At 48.1% G+C, this 19701-nt stretch overlaps 1 long non-coding RNA gene across 1 annotated transcript in view; it reads left to right on the top strand.

The window, feature by feature from the left end:
- LOC144603641 (uncharacterized) overlaps window positions 1–19701 on the top strand; it is a 54187-nt gene that overhangs the window by 22507 nt on the left and 11979 nt on the right. The window contains exon 3 of the long non-coding RNA XR_013548649.1: window positions 6474–6638. This is a non-coding gene — a long non-coding RNA (uncharacterized LOC144603641). The remainder of the gene's footprint in view (window positions 1–6473; window positions 6639–19701) is intronic.

The raw sequence follows: 19701 nt of genomic DNA, 5'->3' as shown, positions 1-19701 counted from the left end.
TCCAGCAGGGCAGCACAGTGCGCAGTGGTAGAGTTGCTGCCTTCCAGCGCCAGAGACCCTGGATTGATCCTGACCACAGGAGCTGTCTGTACGGAGTTTGCAGGTTCTCCCTGTGACCACATGGGTTTACTCTGGGTGCTCCAGTTACCCACCACACTCCAAAGACACACAGATTTGTAGGTTAATTGGCTTCGGTAAAAATTGTAAATTGCCCCCTGTGTGTCGGATAGCTAGTGTATGGGAATCGCTAGTTGGCGCAGACCTGTTGGGCTGGAGGGCCTGTTTCCGCACTGTATCTCTAAACTAAACTAATTAGATTTTTCCATCCTGGGAATAAAAGGTTCTGACTGTCTACCTTATCTATGCCTCTCCGAATTTTATTATAATCAAAAGGCATAGATACAGCGGCACAGTGACACAGCTGCTGCCTCACAGCGCCAGAGACCCAGGGTTGATCCTGATGACGGGTGCTGTCTGTATGGAGTTTGCACGTTCTTCCTGTGACCGCGTGGGCTTTCTCCGGGTGCTCCGGTTTTCCCCCACATTCTACAGACATACAGGATTGTAGGTTAATTGGATTCTGTAAATTGGCCCTCGTGTGTAGGGTGAGAATCTGGTCTAACATAGAGATAGTGCACGGGCGATTGTTAGTCTGCATGGACTCGGCGGGCCTGTTTCCACGCTGTATCTCTAAACTAAAATATACTTCGATTAGGACTCCTGGCAACCTTTGGCATTCCAGAGGATGCTGTTTCCTGGTTGTGTAGGTTGGTTCAAGAACCTGATAGCTGTGGGTGAGGTTAGGTGAACAGAGCTGTGTCACTGATGGGGGAATTGGTTAGCACAGGACTCTGTGACTCTACAGTCTACAAACACGGTCACGCCATTTCAAGGTAATCTCCGTGTTTTCCCTTCCACTTCTCAAACACTGAAGATGGAGCAACTTTCCCGTGGAAGGTTAACAGCCGGGAGTTGCACACTTGGCTGTGGCGATTTCCATGTAACCAGAGACGCTACTGTTAAACAGAATCACGTGCACAGATCTCACTTGCCCATTGAGATAATCCTGCCGTCCCAATTGTCTGTTAAAGAATTAAGCTCCCAGTCCTTTACTAATGCCTGAACAATGCCTTTCAATAGGGCTGCCTTAGTAAATACGCAACATTGGCAGGTTTGTTACAGACAGGATTCAACCCCCTTATCGTCAGACAATAACCTGCAGATGCAGCAAATTGCTGGAGCTCAGAGTCTGACTAACTAGACTTCCAGCGGCACCATATTCCTGCCTCTGATGCAGTTTACGGAGAGATTGCAATTGAAATTCGGGCCTTGAGATTTCATCATAATAACCATATAACCATATAACCATATAACAACTACAGCATGGAAACAGGCCTATCCGGCCCTACCAGTCCACGCCGACCATTCTCCCTGACCTAGTCTCATCTTGGTTCCAGCTCTTCACTCTCCCCCCCACCGCCCCTCCCCCCGCCCCCCACTTTCAGTCTGATGTCAGTCCATTTTGTCGACATCCTTCCTATAATTTGGCGACCAGAACTGCACACCATACTCCAGATTTGGCCTCACCAATGCCCTGTACAATTTCAACATTACATCCCAACTTCTATACTCGATGCTCTGATTTATAAAGGCAAGCATACCAAACGCCTTCTTCACCACCCTATCCACATGAGATTCCACCTTCAGGGAACAATGCACAGTTATTCCCAGATCCCTCTGTTCCACTGCATTCCTCAATTCCCTACCATTTACCCTGTACGTCCTATTTTGATTTGTCCTACCAAAATGCAGCACCTCACACTTATCAGCATTAAACTCCATCTGCCATCTTTCAGCCCACCCTTCCAAAAGGCCCAAGTCTCTCTGTAGACTTTGAAAATCTACCTCACTATCAACTACTCCACCTATCTTAGTACCCAACACAGATCCTTGGGGTACTCCACTAGACACTGGCCTCCAACCTGACATACAATTGTCAACCATTACCCTCTGGTATCTCCCATTCAGCCATTGTTGAATCCATCTTGCAACCTCACTATTAATACCCAACGATTTAACCTTCTTAATCAACCTTCCATGTGGAACCTTGTCAAATGCCTTACTGAAGTCCATATAGACAACATCCACAGCCTTGCCCTTATCAATTTCCCTGGTAACCTCTTCAAAAAATTCAAGAAGATTAGTCAAACATGACCTTCCAGGCACAAATCCATGTTGACTGTTTCTAATCAGGCCTTGATTATCCAAATAATTATATATATTGTCCCTAAGTATCTTTTCCATTAATTTTCCCACCACAGACGTCAAACTAATAGGTCTATAATTGCTAGGTTTACTTTTAGAACCTTTTTTAAACAAGGGCACAACATGCGCAATGCGCCAATCTTCCGGCACCATCCCCGTTTCTAATGACGTTTGAAATATTTCCGTCATAGCCCCTGCTATTTCTGCACTAACTTCCCTCAATGTCCTAGGGAATATCCTATCAGGACCTGGAGACTTATCCACTTTTATATTTTTCAAAAGTGTCCGTACCTCCTCTTCTTTAATCCTCCTAATTTCCATCACTACTCTACTTGTTTCGCTTGCCTCACATAATTCAATATCCTTCTCCTCGGTAAATACCGAAGAAAAGAAATTGTTTAATATCTCCCCCATTTCTTCCGGCTCAGCACATAGCTGACCACTCTGACTCTCTAATGGACCAATTTTATCCCTCACTATCCTTTTGCTATTGACATATCTGTAGAACCCCTTGGGGTTTACTTTTACATTACTTGCCAAAGCAGCCTCATATCTTTTTTTCGCTTTTCTAATTTCCTTCTTAAGATTCCTTTTACATTCTTTATATTCCTCAAGAACCTCATTTACTCCCTGCCGCTTATATTTATTGTATATCTCCCTCTTTTTCCGAACCAAGTGTCCAATTTCCCTGGAAAACCACGGCTCTTTCAAATTATTATTCTTTCCTTTCCACCGAACAGGGACATAAAGACTCTGTACTCTCAAAATTTCACCTTTAAATATCCTCCATTTCTCTATTATATCCTTTTCATAAAACAAAAATTTCCATTTCACTCCTTTTAAATCCTTTCTCATCTCCTCAAAATTAGCCTTTCTCCAATCCAAAATCTCAACCCTTGGTCCAGATTTGACCTTCTCCATAATGATATTAAAACTAATGGCATTGTGATCACTAGACCCAAAGTGCTCCTCAACACATACCTCCGTCACCTGACCCATCTCATTTCCTAACAGGAGGTCCAACACTGCCCCTTCTCTGGTAGGCACCTCTACGTATTGCTGCAAAAAACTATCCTGCACACATTTTACAAACTCCAAACCATCCAGCCCTTTAACAGAATGCGATTCCCAGTCTATATACGGAAAATTGAAATCACCCACAATCACCACTCTGTGCTTACTACTAATATCTGCTATCTCCTTACATATTTGCTCTTCCAATTCTCGTTCCCTATTTGGCGGTCTCTAATACACCCCTATAAGTGTTGCTAAACCTTTCTCATTTCTGAGTTCCACCCAAACAGCCTCCCTAATCGAGCCTTCTAGTCTGTCCTGCCAAAGCACTGCTGTGATATCCTCCCTGACAAGCAATGCAACACCCCCACCTCTTGCCCCTCCGATTCTATCACATCTGAAACAATGAAATCCTGGAATATTTAATTGCCAATTGCAACCCTCCTGCAACCATGTTTCACTGATCGCCACAACATCATACTTCCAGATGTCAATCCAGGCTCTAAGCTCATCCACCTTTCTTACAATGCTCCTAGCATTAAAATATACACATTTAAGGGACCCATCATTTCTTATTCTCAGTTTATTTCTTTTCCCTTCTTTCTCTCCTACATATTGGGTCTGAGTGTTTCCCTTTTCTGCCTCCTGCCTCACACACTGCCTGTTAGCTATCTGTGTTTGAGTCCCTCCCCCCAACCGTACTAGTTTAAAGTCTCCGCAATTATTTTAGCAAATCTCCCCGCCAGGATATTGGTTCCCCTCAGGTTCAGATGCAACCCGTCCTTTTTGTACAGGTCATACTTCCCCCAGAAGAGGTCCCAATGATCCAGAAACTTGAAACCCTGCTCCCTGCACCAGTTCCTCAGCCACGTATTTATCCTCCACCTCACTCCATTCCTGTTCTCACTATCGCGTGGCACAGGCAGTAAGCCTGAGATTATTGCTTTGGAAGTCCTTTTTTTTAACTCTCTTCCTAGCCCCCTAAATTCTCCTTTCAGGACCTCTTCCCTTATCCTACCTATATTGTTGGTACCTATATGTACCACGACCTCTGGCTCCTCTCCCTCCCCTTTCAGGATATCCTGGACACACTCAGACACATCCCGGACACCGGCACCAGGGAGGCAAACCACCATCCGGGTCTCCCGACTGCGTCCCCAGAAACGCCTATCTGACCCCCTCACTATAGAGTCCCCTATTACTATCGCTCTCCTCTTCCTTTCCCTACCCTTCTGAGCAACAGGGCCGGACTCCTTGCCAGAGGCCCGGGCACCGTCGCTGCCCCCAGGTAGGCTGTTCCCCCCAACAGTACTTAAACAGGAGTACTTATTTCCAAGGGGTACAGCCACCGGGGTACTCCCTAGTCCCTGCCTCTGCTCCTTGCCCCCCCTAACAGTGACCCACTTGTCTACCTCCCGTGGTCTAGGAGTGACCACCTCTCTGTAACTCCTATCTATAACCTCCTCACTCTCCCTGACCATCGGAGGTCATCAATCTGCCGCTCCAGGTTCCTAATACGGTCCCTTAGGAGCCCCATCTCGTCGCACCTGGCGCAGATGTGGATGTCTGGAAGACTATCAGACTCCCAGATTCCCCACATCCGACACCCAGAACAAAAAACTGCCCTGGCACTCATACTCTCCAAACAAAGCGCCGCGCTCAGTTACTAAACCTACCGCCCGGCCGCTACTCCAACCGCTCCAACCGCCCACCCAAAAGAACTGAGTGATCTCCTGGGAGAGGCGAAAAACCGGATAAAAAACCCAGGCCAATTTGGGAAAAAATCCGGGAAATTCCTCTCCGACCCCAAGCTAGGCGATCGAAACTTGTCCGGGAGATCACACAGGTCTTACTCCTTACTATCCCCACACAATCCCCACACAATCCCCACACACTACTTCCCAAGCAACACAGCTTGGTCTTGCTGCTGCTACTGCTGCTGCTTCTGCTGCTGATTGCTGCTGCTACTGCTGCTGATTGCTGCTGCTACTGCTGCTGATTGCTGCTGCTACTGTGCCATTCTTTCATTATTATGCATCGGGCAGCACAGTGGCACAGCTGGTGGTGCTGCTGCCTCACAGCGCCAGAGACCTAGGGTTCGATCCTGCACCTCGGGTGCTGTCTGTGTGGAGTTTGACAGAGATACTCTCAGCAGTCAGACGCATGCACCTCATGCTCTTGGATTGCTGCCCGTAGCTTGCACGGTGCCCAGCCGCTGCTTTCTCTGTGCAAGCCGAGCAGAATGCTATTTGCACTTGCTACTGCCTGTACAACAGGTCCTGCAAAGGGTCAGAACTGTGGCCCTTGCATTGGAGAGGCACTGCTGGAGAGAACGCAGTCTGTGCCCTCACCCATTTGTTCTTGTGCTCCGTGTCTTGTCAGATCATCGCCTTTTTCTTGTGAGCTTGTAAATATCCATAATGGGTTTGGAGCAAATTGGGCGGCACAGTGGCGCAGCGGTAGAGTTTCTGCCTTACACCGCCAGAGACCCGGGTTCGATCCTGACTACAAGCGCTGTCTGTAGGGAGTTTGTACGTTCTCACTGTGACCACATGGGTTTTCCCCGGGTGCTCCATTTTCCTCCCACATTCCGAAAACGTGCGAGTTTGTAGGTTAATTGGCTTCTGTAAAAATTGTAAATTGCCTCCAGTAAGTGGTTGGTGCTGGTGTACGAGTGATCACTTGTCGGAGCGGACTCGGTGGGCCGAAGGGCCTGTTTCCATGATGTATCTCCGAAAGCTAAAAACTAAAGCTGATTAGATTTCAGGAACAAAGTGGGAGTCGAGCCAGGTTAGCCATTTAACTTCATTCTCTCTCAGGCTGTGACAGTCCCTGCCAAGGTTGGCAATTACTGGTTGATGGATTGATTTAAAGATTTGGCATGGAAACAGGTCCTTTGGCCCATCGAGTCCATGCTGACCATCGATCACCCGTTCACAACTAGAGAGCAGTCCTGAGCTATTGCCTACCTCATTGGAGACCCTCGGACTATCTTTAAGCAGACTTTACTGGACTCTATCTTGCACTACACATTATTCCCATTATCATGTATCTATACACTCTGCATGGCTTGATTGTAATCATTCATTGTCTTTCCAGGGACTGGTGAGCACGCAACAAAAGCTGTTCACTGTACTTCGGGACACGTGACAATAATCTAAACTTTAAACTTCTATGTTCTCCCACTTTCTCAGCCACGCCCTACACACTGGGGACAATTTACAGAGGCCAATTAACATGCAAACCCACATGTCTTCGGGATGGGGAGGAAACCGGTGCACCTGGACGAAATCCACGTGGTCACAGGGAGAACATGCAACCTCCACATGAATAGCAGCTGAGGTCAGGATCGAACCCAGGTATCTAGTGCTGTGAGGCAGCGGTTCTGCTGAATAGCCAGCGGAGGCAGTAATGAGTTTTCACTGTTTCATTTGCAAGGCCATTTTTGGCGGTCTCCTCAGCGTTAACCACATTACCTACATCATTACCAAACACATTTATTGACTGCATTAATGTAGGAAATGATGTCAAGACTGTTCACAGTTGTCAATCAAAAAACAACACTGACCCTCAAATGGAAGTGGTAAGGAGGATCTTAAAGGAGGAGCGGGAGGTCATAGACTCTTAGTCATACAGTGCGGAAACAGGCCCTTCAGCCCAACTTGCACACACTGACCAACATGTCCCATCTACACTAGTCCCACCTGCCTGCGTTTGGCCCATATCCCTCTAAACCTGTCTAAATGTTTCTTAAACACTGCGATGGTATCTGTCTCAACTACCTCCTCCTGCAGCTCATTCCATACACCCACCACTCTGTGTGTAAAAGTTACCTCTCAGGTTCCTATTAAATCTTTCCCCCCCTCACCTTAAACCTATGTCCTCTGATTTTCGATTTCCCCAACTCTGGGCAAGAGACTCTGTGCGTTCACCTGATCTATTCCTCTCATGATTTTGCACACCTCTATAAGATCGCCCCTCATCCTCCTGCACTCCAAGGAATAGAGTCCGAGCCTGCTCCACCTCTCCCTATAGACGTGAAGAAGTCAAACGATTCAGGGAGAGGTTTTGGAGTCTGGGGCAGGGCAGCTGAAGGTGCAGCGACCAGTGTTGGAGCAAGGAAAGGCGGGGACCGTCGAGAGGATGAAGCGGGTGGAATGTGTCCATCTGTGATAGTTTGTGGGCAGGAGGAGGAGGTGGAGATTGGGAGGACCAAGAGAATGAAGGGATTTGGAAAAGTGATGGTCTGAAATTGAGAGGGTGGAACTGGGCCTCAGTGTATCTCCAGCCTGGCCTGTCCTGTAAAGACCAGTATCGAACCAGAAAAATACACAAAGTGCTGGAGGAACTCAGCAGGTCGGGCACAGCATCTGCAGAGGGATTGTGTTGGGACCCTTCTGCCACGGGCAGCAGTAGATAGGACTGTTCGGTGAACTTTTGTAAGTTTGTTGGCACCAAAACGTGGTGACACTTGAGTACTGTCTAGGTGAGGGCAGCTAAATGATTTTACCGGGTTGTGTGCAAAACAAGGCGTTTCACTGTACTTAATTACACGTGACAATAAAGTATCATTGAATCATTGAATAAATGCCAAATAGATACAGAGAATGGGGTGGAGTGGACAAACGAGGCATTTAACACACGGAGGTACCACGGATCACTTGTCCAGTAGGAAGCCGCCCTGCTGGGGCCAGTGTGGTTCCAAATACACTACAGGTGTACGGCAGTGAACATGCTGACTGGTGGCACCGTGACCTGGTTCGGTAACTCAAAAGCTCAGGAACAAAGGAGGCTGCAGAGAGTTGTGGACACAGCCCGGCCCGTCCCCTGGCACTGACCTCCCTAACATCAGAGGGATCTACAGGAGGCACCGCCTCAAAAGGTCAGCCAGTATCATCAAAGAACCGCAATGGCATGCTCTCATTTAGCTCCCACCGCCCAGAAGAAGGTACAGGAACCTGAAAACTGTGACCTCCAGGTTCAAGAGTAGCAGACTCTTGAACGCTACACAACACCAACCACTACCTCAGCAAGTGTGATCTTCTAAAGACTTTGTTTTTGTTGCACTAGGGTCTTCCCTTTCACACTACTGTGGTCTGGTTGCCTCTTATTATTGAGTGTTACTCTATTGTCTTGTTAATTATTGCCTATTTATCCCTGTGTGGTTGTGTTAATGGGCCGGTTGAGTTGCTGCCAGTAAGATCTTCATAGTTCCGTTGTCGGTACAAATGAGAATGAAACCCCCTTTGCTCTTGACGTCGAACCCACTATTGGCCCAATGAATGGAAGGCCAACGATGGCACAGCCGTGTAGACTTGGGCTGGGGGTAGATGGAGCCGGGCAGGAGATGGTCACTGAGACCAAGGTGAGCGAGTCACGGAGTGAGGTGGGAAGAGGTTTTGCCGGTCACCATTTGCAGAGAGTAGAGACACTCGGGGATCTGGGAGCAACCTGTCTCCTGGGCGATGTGGTGGCGAGAGGGACAGCAGAGTTGCGTTACCAGCTGGAAGGAGATGGTGCTGGGGGCGGGGGGTGGAGGGGTGGAGAGAGCCAGAGGATTGGGAAGACGTGCGAGACACCACAGGCTGGACGGGTCTTATTCCGAAAGCTTTTATGTAACTTCTACCTACACTCCCCTCCCTGCCCCTCCCCTCACCCCTTTCCCCCTTCCTCCATGATAAGCATTCAACCAGTTCCACAGTTCATCACATTGTATCCCTCTTGAGGTCACACCTTCCCCAGCCAACAGTGGGCCCACCAAGGGCTGAGGTCATTTGTGTCTGGCCCTGATCTTTTCTTGGTTCCAGCTCTTCACTCTCCCTCCCCCCGCCCCTCCCCCCGCCCCCCACTCTCAGTCTGAGGAAGGGTCCTGACCCGACACGTCACCCATCCTTTTTCTCCTGAGATGCTGCCTGACCCACTGAGTTACTCCAACACTTTGAGACTACCTTTGGTATAAACCAGCATCTGCAGTTCCTCGTTTCTATTCCCAAAGCTGTATGTTTGGTGTAAAGCAGACTCAAGTCATTCCAGCTGGGTCTGGTCCTTGGTCAACCCTGCCCAGTGTCAAACCCCAGCATCACTTCCAAATAGCATCTGAGTAAAAGCTGTGGGCACACAACGCTGCTTCTCCCTCGGCAGTAATTAGTACCACAGGAAATCATTAACCGCATCAATTTATGGCCCTGTACTTTGTGTTTTTTTTAACGTTGGTACGTGTAATTTGCAGTTCAATTCTCTCTGTGATTGCTAAATATTTATCGAGGTTAATGAATCTTCACTGTAGCAGCTTATTATTCTCTCCTCATTTGTGCTTGATATTAATTAAACCTTTTCTTAGTTAAACTCTGGTGATGGCTCATAAACACCAACGTGCCATCCATTTGGTGAGGCAGGTGGCAATTTGTCACTGGCTGAGTCGGAAGATGCGCTGTTTCAGCTCCTGGATGTCCTTTCCACCTTGGGTGGCCTTGGTTGTGACCCCCCACATCTCACTGTGCATTGAGGGTGTGTAAGGTCCATGCTGGAGCTGTCGGCCTGTGCACCCAGGGGTGGGGGCACCACATGAACCCACCCCTGTGTCCCCCAGGATCACTCAGAGAAGTCTATACAATCTTGAGGGGCATAGATAGGGTGAACACACAGAGTCTTTTACCCAGAGTAGAGCAACCGAGAACCAAAGGACATAGGTTTAAGTTGAGAGGGGAATAGACAATAGACAATAGGTGCAGGAGGAGGCCATTCGGCCCTTCGAGCCAGCACCGCCATTTAATGTGATCATGGCTGATCATTCTCAATCAGTACCCCGTTCCTGCCTTCTCCCCATACCCCCTGACTCCACTATCCTTAAGAGCTCTATCTAGCTCTCTCTTGAACGCATTCAGCGAATTGGCCTCCACTGCCTTCTGAGGCAGAGAATTCCACAGATTTACAACTCTCTGACTGAAAAAGTTTTTCCTTGTCTCAGTTCTAAATGGCCTACCCCTTATTCTTAAATTGTGACCCCTTGTTCTGGACTCCCCCAACATTGGGAACATGTTTCCTGCCTCTAACGTGTCCAACCCCTTAATAATCTTATACATTTCGAATGATTGAATCGGCACCTGCAGTGCAAACATTTCACACAGAGGGTGGTGGGGTTATGGAACGAGCTGCCAGAGGAGGTAGTTGAGGTATTATAACAGCATTTAAAAGACATTTGGACATGTACACAGATAGGAAAGATTCAGAAGGAACAAGGGGACTGGAGGTCCTGGTTTACAATAAAAGGCACAAAGTACTGGAGTAACTCAGTGGTTCAGTTTGAAGAAGGGTCCCGACCCAAAACATCACCTGTCCATGTACTCCAGGGATGCTGCCTGATCTGCTGAGTAACTCCAGCACTGTTTAGTGTTTTTGTGGTTTGGAAGAATATGGGCCAAATGCAGCAGGTGGGACTAGTGTAGACGGGGCATCTTGGTCAGCAGGGGCAAGTGGGCCGAAGGGCTTGTATCCGTACTGTATGACTCCAGTAAAAAAAATACTGCAGAGATGGCACCATTTACAACTGGCTGCGATGAAGATTTCAACAGATTCCAATGAGGAGCCCCTTGTTGCTGTGGTGCTGGCCCATGGTTCCCATGGACTTGATCTCTAGTTACCATGGATGTGTGGGTCTATCCCCTGATCACAATGGTGTCACCTCCTGGTTTGGCCTAGAAAGCATTTTATCGGGGTGCGTCACAGCATGGTTTGGGAACAGCTCCATCCAAGACCGCAAGAAATCGCAGAGAATTGTGGACGCAGCCCAGACCATCACACAAACACAACCTCCCTTCCATTAACTCCATCTACACTTCACGCTGCCTCGGCAAAGCCACCAGCATAATCAAGGACCAGTCTCACCCCCCCGGTCGCTCCCTCTTCTCCACTCTCCCGTCAGACAAGAAGAAAAAGACAGCATAAAAAGAGTATAGCATTTTGTTGTTTTGCACCATATAAAATGTTCCCTGGCACATTTTGGGCATTTAATGGGGAAGTTAACTCTGGTGACCCGGGTCAACATTAATTCTTCATTTGACATCATAGAAAGACGATAGGTTGTTTTCCCATTGCTCTGTGAAGATTGGCTGCTGTGTTTCCTACATCACTCCAATGCCAACAATCCCACGCCACTCATTGGCTGTAAGGTGTTTTCAGATGACATAGAAATGGTGGAGAATCACACAGCACAAACACGTTCTTTGGCCCATCCTGCCATATGACCATAAGACAGGAGCAGAATTAGGCCATTCGGCCCATCAAGTCTGCTCTGCTGTTCGATCATTGGCTGATATATTTTTCCCTCTCACCCCTTTCTCCTGCCTTTTCCACATAACCCCTGAAACCTTTATTAATCAAGAACCTGTCAATCTCCACTTTAAAAATACCCAATTACTTGGCCTCCATAGCCTTCTGTGGCAATGAATTCCACAGATTCACCACCCTCTGACTAAAGAAATTCCTCCTCATCTCCTTTCTAAAGGTACGTCCTTTTATTCTGAGGCTGTGCCCTCTGGTCCTAGACTCTCCCACTAGTGGAAACATCCTCTCTACATCCACCCTATCTGGCCACACGACCACTGTTTACCCGGGCGTATTAATCCCATTTACAGCATGTGGCCCATTGCCTTCCCTGCCTTGGTGATTCAGAGTGCCAAACCTAGATACTTCGAGCAGAATAATTATTTTATTTCTCTCCCGAGTTCCCCTTGCCTTGATAAAGCAACAAGAGAAGGTCAGACCTTGGACAACTTCACTGCTGCTGACAGCACTACCTATGTATGAGCCAAGTTCTTGACGAGCTGCAAGATGGCAAGTCGTAAGGCTTGGTTGCCTGGAAGCAGCTCTGTTGTAATAGAAGCACGCCAACTGCTTTACCAGTCTATAGTTACCATACGTAAGTCACATAGCAACGGTGCAATAGCAACGCTGCCTGAAGAGACTCGGCACAAAGATTGTCCTCTTAATAGGTAGCAAGGCTTTGAAACAAAAGATTTATTTGGTGTAGTCACAGCCCCATCTGGTTTACCGTGCTCTGTAAACTTTCATTGCTGGGCTAATAAACAAGCCACAAGAACCCAGACACACTCCAGTGAGGGAGAATTCATAAGTTCTAGGAGCAGAATTAGGCCATTTGGCCCATCGAGTCTACTCCGCCATTCAATTTTGGCTGATCTATCTTTCCCCCTCAACCCCATTCTCCTGTCTTCTCCCATAACCCCTGACACCCATACTGATCAAGAATTTGTCAATCTCCACCTTAAAAATATCCATTGACTTGGCCACCACAGCTGGAGGTATGGGGAGAGGGAAGGAACGGTGTCCTGATTGTGAATGATCAGCCATGATCAACTTGAATTGGCGGTGCTGGCTCGAAGGGCCGAATGACCTACGCCTGCACCTGTTGTCTATTGCCTATTGCCTGTCTGTGGCAATGAATTCCACAGATTCACTACCCTAACACCAAAGAAATTCCTCCTCATCTCTTTTCTAAAGGGTCATGCAGAGGTTATGGCTGCTGGTCCTAGACTCTACCACTAGTGGAAACATCCTCTCCACATTCATTCTATCCAGGCCTTTCTCCATTTGTGAAGTTTCAATGAGGTCCCCCCTCATGTCTCTAAACTCCAGCGAGTACCGGCCCAGTGCCGTCAAACACTCATCAGATGTTAACCCACTCATTCCTGGGATCATTCTTGAAAACCTCCTCTGGACCCTCGCCAAGGCCAGCACGTCCTTCATCAGATATGGGGCCTGAAATTGCTTACAATACTCCAAATGTGGTCTGACCAGCGCCTTATAGAGCCTCAGCATTTTATCCCAGTTTTTATATTCTAGCGCTCTCGAAATAAATGCTAGTATTGCATTCACCTTGCAAATTAACCCTTTGGGAATCCTGCACCAGCATTCCCTTTGCACCTCCGATATTATGTTTATCCTGTTCACAACCTGGGGAAGGGTCTTGACCCAAAAACGCCACCCATTCCTTCTCTCCAGAGATGCTGCCTGTCCCGCTGAGTATTCCAGCTTTTTGTGTCTATCAAGAGTCAATTGTGTCTTTTTGTGTCTATCAAGTGTTCAGTTGTCATAGGCATACAGCACGGAAACAGGCCCTTCGGCCCAACTTGCCCAAGATGGCCTAACTAGACCAGTCCCATCTGCCTGCATTTTGCCCATATCCCTCTAAACCTATTCCATCCATGTACCTGTCCTTGTTGCTTGAACGCACACACCACCACACTCAGGAACAGCTTCTTCCCCTCTGTTATCAGGCTTCTGAACGGTCCTTCCATAAGCTAGGGTACTGTCCGATTCACCTCTACCCCATTGTGGACATTGGACTTTGTCTCTGGAACTGATCTCTTGGTTCTTGGTCTCAGTTGGAACTTTCTTTATTGAGTTTATCTTACAATCCTGTGGCCCGTGTGGTGACAGTGAGTGTGGGTGTGTCAGTGAGTGTGAGGGGATGGTGGGGTGGGTGTGTCAGTGAGTGTGGCAGTAAGATAGTGAGTGTGACTGAATGTGAGGGGGTGGAGGGGTGTGTGACAGTGAGTGAGGGTGGTGTGGTGAGTGTGTCAGTGAGTGTGAGGGGCCGGATGGGTGATGGTGACAGTGAGTGTGAGAGGGTGGTGTGGTGAGTGTGTCAGTGAGTGTGAGGGACAAGTGGGATGAGTGTGAGTGGGCGGTGGGATGGCACCTTGTGTGATTTTCACACTGCTCAATCTGATAAATCAGGCATGAGGTTTGTGAGCTCCGTTAGTATTTTGCCGGCAACCTCAGAGGGTAACGAAGGCCGAGGGCAGAGTCCGGTCACTCTGCAGGAGAAGGCAATGGGGAGTGACCCATGGACACGGGGAGTGTCTGATCTCCCAGCATCACTGGCGTGACTGATGCGGAATGACGTCAATGACACCAGGGATGTCTGCATCAGACACTGTGTGAATAATTTATCACCAGCTTCCTGTCCTGTCTCTGTGTGACATTCCCTGTGTGTGTGTGTGAGGGATTGGAGAGTTGGAGCGAGAGAGCGAGAGAGAGAGTGAACAAGAGATGGAGAGTGAGAAGGAGAAGGAGAGAGAGAGAGAGAGAGAGAGAGAGAGAGAGAGAGAGAGAGAGAGAGAGAGAGAGAGAGAGAGGGGGGGGGGAGAAAGAGAGAGGGAGGGGGAAAGAGCGTGAAGGAGAGAAAGAAAGAGGGGGAGGAGAGAGGGTAGAAAGAGGGGAGAGTGAGGATGAGCAAGAGAGAGAGTGAGAGAAAGAGAGAGGGGGAAGGGGTGGAGAGAGAGAGAGTGAGAGTGAGTGAGAGGGAAGGAGAGAGCATGGCTGTGTCCATGAGAGGGACAATTGCTCAGTCATTGCTCAGTGAGCAGCCCGGCGTCCATCCCTCAGCTTGAGCAGAAACACTTTGGGTCTGTCTGATCCACTGTGGTGCTGAGGCAGGAGCAGGTCTCGGGGTTGGGGGAGCAGTGGGGCCTCAGATGGCAGATGCTGGATTCCAAAGCATAAAACAAAGTGCTGGAGGAACACAGCGGATCAGGCAGCATGTGTGGCGGGAGAGGGATGGTCGACTTTGGAGGGATGGTCGGGACCCTGAATCAGGACTGAGTTTTTCCAGCAACTTAGCTCCTTGCCCCTCATGGACTTGCATTGACCTTTAGAACTGGTTTTAATAAATAAAGCTGTGGAATTGGGACTCCATTCTCAGTGCATTGTGCAGAGACACGGTAAAATTGTAAAGCGTCCCTAGCGTGTCGGATAGTGCTGGAGTACTGGCTGATCGTTGGTCGGTGCAGATTCGGTGGGCTGAAGGGCCTGTTTCCACGCTGTGTCTCTAAAGATGTGGCAGTCAGCTATGAGTTCCCGAGAGATTTCTCTCAGCGAATCTTCACTGCTGAATCTTTCTAAATATCACTCCCCAATTCTTTCAGCGGTTAGTTCATTTGTGTTGGAATTTTAAAACCATACCTCTGCCATCAATATTTCAGCATCGATGCATTAATAATGACGTCTCTAAAGAGCCGGCTGGAGGTTGTGACATGTTAAAGTCACAGTCTTGACACATGAATTGAATTCCAAGAACAAAGGGATGTGGCGTTGTCTTGAATAATCCAAGAGGTTGCTTCAAATGTTAATGTCAGGAAGGGGAGGCCTTGCTGAAAGGATTGACAGAATAAGATGACATTGCTAAACATTGCATGGTGTGTCACACCTGACCACAGTGCAGATCTTTACTTCAATGCATAAACATAAACATCACTCGTCGTCACTGTCCTCCGGTTGCTTTTTGTTGAGGATTGCTCACATGCTGTTGCTTTGGCTGGGATCCTGTTCACTTGTAAAGCTCCCCATTTCATTACCCGTGGGTCGACACCACATCAAGTGCCTACGAATTACCGACAGTCATTGCAGATGCCATTGCTATCTCAACGATCCAGTCCTGCTCTAATCAAACTGGTAAAGAGTTTAGTTTAGTTTAGAGATACAGTGCGGAAACAGGGCCCTCGGCCCACCGAGTCCACGCCGACTAGCGATCCCCGCACGCTAACACTATCTTACACACCAAGGTCAATTTGCAATCTTTACCGAAGCCAATTGCCCCACAAGCCTGTGCGTCCTTGGAGTGTGGGAGGAAACTGGAGGTCCCGGGGATAACTGATTCATCGACCTTTAGAACAGGAGTTAATAAATAAAGCCACTGCCGAGATTTACGAGGATGTGAGAAACATAGACGGAGGCCATTCGGCCCTTCGAGCCAGCACCGCCATTCAATATGATCATGGCTGATCATCTAAAATCAGTACCCCGTTCCTGCTTTTTCCCCATATCCCTTAATTCCTTCAGCCCTAAGAGCTAAATCTAACTCTCTCTTGAAAGCATCCAGTGAATTGGCCTCCGCTGCCTTCTGTGGCAGATAATTCCACAGATTCACAACTCTCGGGGTGAAGAGGTTTTTCCTCATCTCAGTACTAAATGGCCACCCCTTATAGTTACACTGTGACCCCTGGTTCTGGACTCCCCTAACAAAGGGAACATTTTTCCTGCATCTAGCCTGTCCAATCCTTTAAGAATTTTATATGTTTCTATAAGATCCCCTCTCATCCTTCTAAATTCCAGTGGATACAAGCCCGACCAGGACCCGAGGGCCTGAGTTCTGGGAAAAGGTTGGGCAGGCTAGGACTTGGAACGCAGGAGGACGAAGGATAATCTTACAGAGGAGTAATCTTATGGTCGGATAAGATCTTGAGAGGAATAGATAGGGTGAGTGCACACAGTCTTTTACCCAGAGTAGGGGAATCAAGAAACAGAGGACATAGGTTTACGGTGAGAGGGGGACATATTTAATAGGAAACTGAGGGGCAACTTTTTCACACAGAGGGTGGTGGGTTTATGGAATGAGCAGCCAGATGAGATAGTTGAGGCAGGTACTAAAGCAACATGTAAAGGACATCTAGACAGGTACATGGGTAGGAAAGGTTAAGAGGGATATGGGACAAATGCAGGCAAATACGCTGAGCTGAGATGAGGCATCTTGGTCGGCATGGACGAGTTGGACCGAAGGGCCTGATTCCATGCTGTATTGGAATCTGAGAACATTCGCCACAGCTCTGCATCAATGGCCTTATTTTAAAGGGCAAGAATGTTTTAATATCTGTAGACAGATTAATGTCTGAAGTGAGGCTGAGTTGGCCCTTCGGCCCAGCGAATCTGTGCTCGGCGGCACGGTGGCGCAGCGGTAGAGTTGCTGCCTTACAGCGAATGCAGCGCAGGAGACTCAGGTTCGATCCTGACTACGGGCGCCGTCTGTACGGCGTTTGTACGTTCTCCCCGTGACCTGCGTGGGTTTTCTCCGAGATCTTCGGTTTTCTCCCACACTCCAAAGACGTACAGGTATGTAGGTTAATTGACTGGGTAAATGTAAAAATTGTCCCTAGTGGGTGTAGGATAGTGTTAATGTGCGGGGATCGCTGGGCGGCACGGACTCGGTGGGCCGAAGGGCCTGTTTCCGCGCTGTATCTCTAAATCTAAAAATCTAAATCTAAATTTGACCAGTGATCACCCCGCACACCAACACTATCCTACACACTAGGGACAATTTATAAATTGCAGAAGCCAATTAACCTACAAACCTGTACGTCTTTGAAATGAGGGAGGAAACCGGAGCACCCGGAGAAAACCCACGTGGTCACAGGGCGGACGTACAAACTCCATACAGACAGCACCCACAGTCAGGATCGAACCCAGCATGTAAGGCAGCAACTCTACCGCTGCACCACCTTTGGAGCTGGTTGTTCAAGGAGGATGTAAAGACAAAGGGAACCTCATCTTTCCATCACCATTCTTAGTGTGATCTACAGACAGTCACTGTGTTGTGTTGTCCTCTCATTTCATTCAATACATCGGTGGCACCGCAGTCAAATGAATGATTTGGCTCCCTCTCCAGTTACCGGGCAATCTGCAGCGACACACTCTACCATCAATCTTATGTGGTCTAGACCGTGGGAGGAATAATGTATCAATTACAGTGCCATTAAACCACATTAATGAATGAACATCAATTACAATGAAAGCCAATACCGAGTGCACATCCTCGTTCTTTCATTTGGCCACAGGCTGTAAATGGTCATTTAAGGTAGATGTCTGTTTAATAAGAACAGCCGGATTTCTGCTGCACATCTGTAGTGCGCAGCATTAGATTCCCGATGCGCTACTGCAAGGTAAACTGGGACAGACTGGTGGTGCAGCGGGTAGAGCTGCTGCCTCAAAGGGCCAGAAAACCAGGTTCGATCCTGACCTCGGGTGCTGTCTGTGTGTGGAGTTTGCACGTTTCCCCCGTGACCGTGTGAGTTTCCTCCACACCCCAAAGACGTACAGGTTTGTAGGTTAATTGGCCCTCTGTAAATTGCCCTTGGTGTGTAGGAAGTGGATGTGAAAGTGGAATAATATACAACTAGTGCGAACAGATGATTGAGGGCCGAAGGACCTGTTTCCATGCTGTGTCTTTCAATCAATCATCCGATAATTGTGCTGCCCCTGGATGCCCCAGTACCCCGCCTCAAGGACGCGGCGGTTGCTTAAAGTTAATCGGTCCTGTAGATTGCCGCAGGATTGGCAGTGAGTGGTGGAATCTGGTGGGTAAACTGTGGAAATGTGGGGAGAGAATAGGTTACTGGGAAAACTCAGTGGGGCAATGGGATTGCTCCGAAAGTTAGCAAAGGCCCGATGGGTCGAAATACTGCAGAAAGCTTGCCTTCGTGAGATTTGTGGACTGGAGATAGTTTACAAGAAAATGTAATAGGGATTACCAGTGATGTCACTTTGAGACATGTTACACCAAGAGCTGCAGGCACATAGGGATAACACCAGCTCCAAGATCCTAATCACACTGCTCCCAAATACACACCATCCCTGCAGCGATTTGAGGATTCAAGCAGCACAGAAACAGACCTTTAGACCCAACCAGTCCATGCTGACCATGTTGCCTACCTGAGATAGTTCTAACTGAGCTAGATAGCCGGAAGAAGGGTCCTGTCAAGTGGGAGACATAGATACATACATAGATACATGGACAGGTGCAGGAGTAGGCTGATCATCCACAATCAGTGCCTTGTTCCTGCCTTCTTCCCTTATCCCTTGATTCCGCTAGCCCTAAGAGCTCTATCTAACTCCCTTTTGAATGCATCCAGTGAATTGGCATCCACTGCCTTCTGAGGCAGAGAATTCCACAAATTCACAACTCTCTGTGTGAAAAAGTCTTTCCTCATCTCAGTTCTCCATGGCCAACCAACCCCTTATTCTTAAACTGTGGCCCCTGGTTCTGCACTTTTCCCAACATCAGGAACATGTTTCCTGCATCTAGCGTGTCCAATCCCTTAATAATTTTTAATGTTTCTATAAGATCCCCTCTCATCCTTCTAAATTCCAGTGAATACAAGGCCAGTCGCTCCATTCTTTCATCATATGCCAGTCCCACCATCCCGGGAATTAACCTCCTGAACCTACGTCACACTCCCTCAATGGTAAGAATGTCATTCCTCAAATTAGGAGACCAAATCTGCACACAATACTCCAGGTGTGGTCTCACCAGGACTCTGTACAACTGCAGAAGCTCCTATTCTCAGCTCCTCTCGTTATGAAGACCAACATGCCATTAGCTTTCTTCATTGCCTGCTGTACCTGCATGCTTACTTTCAATGACTTTCAGTACAAGGACACCCAGGTCTCGTTGTACTTCCCTTTTTCCTAACCTGACACCATTCAGATTATAATCTGCCTTCCTGTTCTTGCCACCAAAGTGGATAACCTCACATTTATCCACTTTATACTGCATCTGCCATACATCTGCCCACTCACCAAACCTGTCCAAGTCACCCTGCATCCTCATAGCATCCTCTTCACAGTTCACAC

This window comes from Rhinoraja longicauda, chromosome 20, assembly GCF_053455715.1.
Source record: "Rhinoraja longicauda isolate Sanriku21f chromosome 20, sRhiLon1.1, whole genome shotgun sequence".
Lineage (NCBI taxonomy): Eukaryota > Metazoa > Chordata > Chondrichthyes > Rajiformes > Arhynchobatidae > Rhinoraja > Rhinoraja longicauda.
The sequence above is the reverse complement of the archived record's forward strand: the minus strand, read 5'-3'. Positions and strand labels throughout refer to the sequence as shown.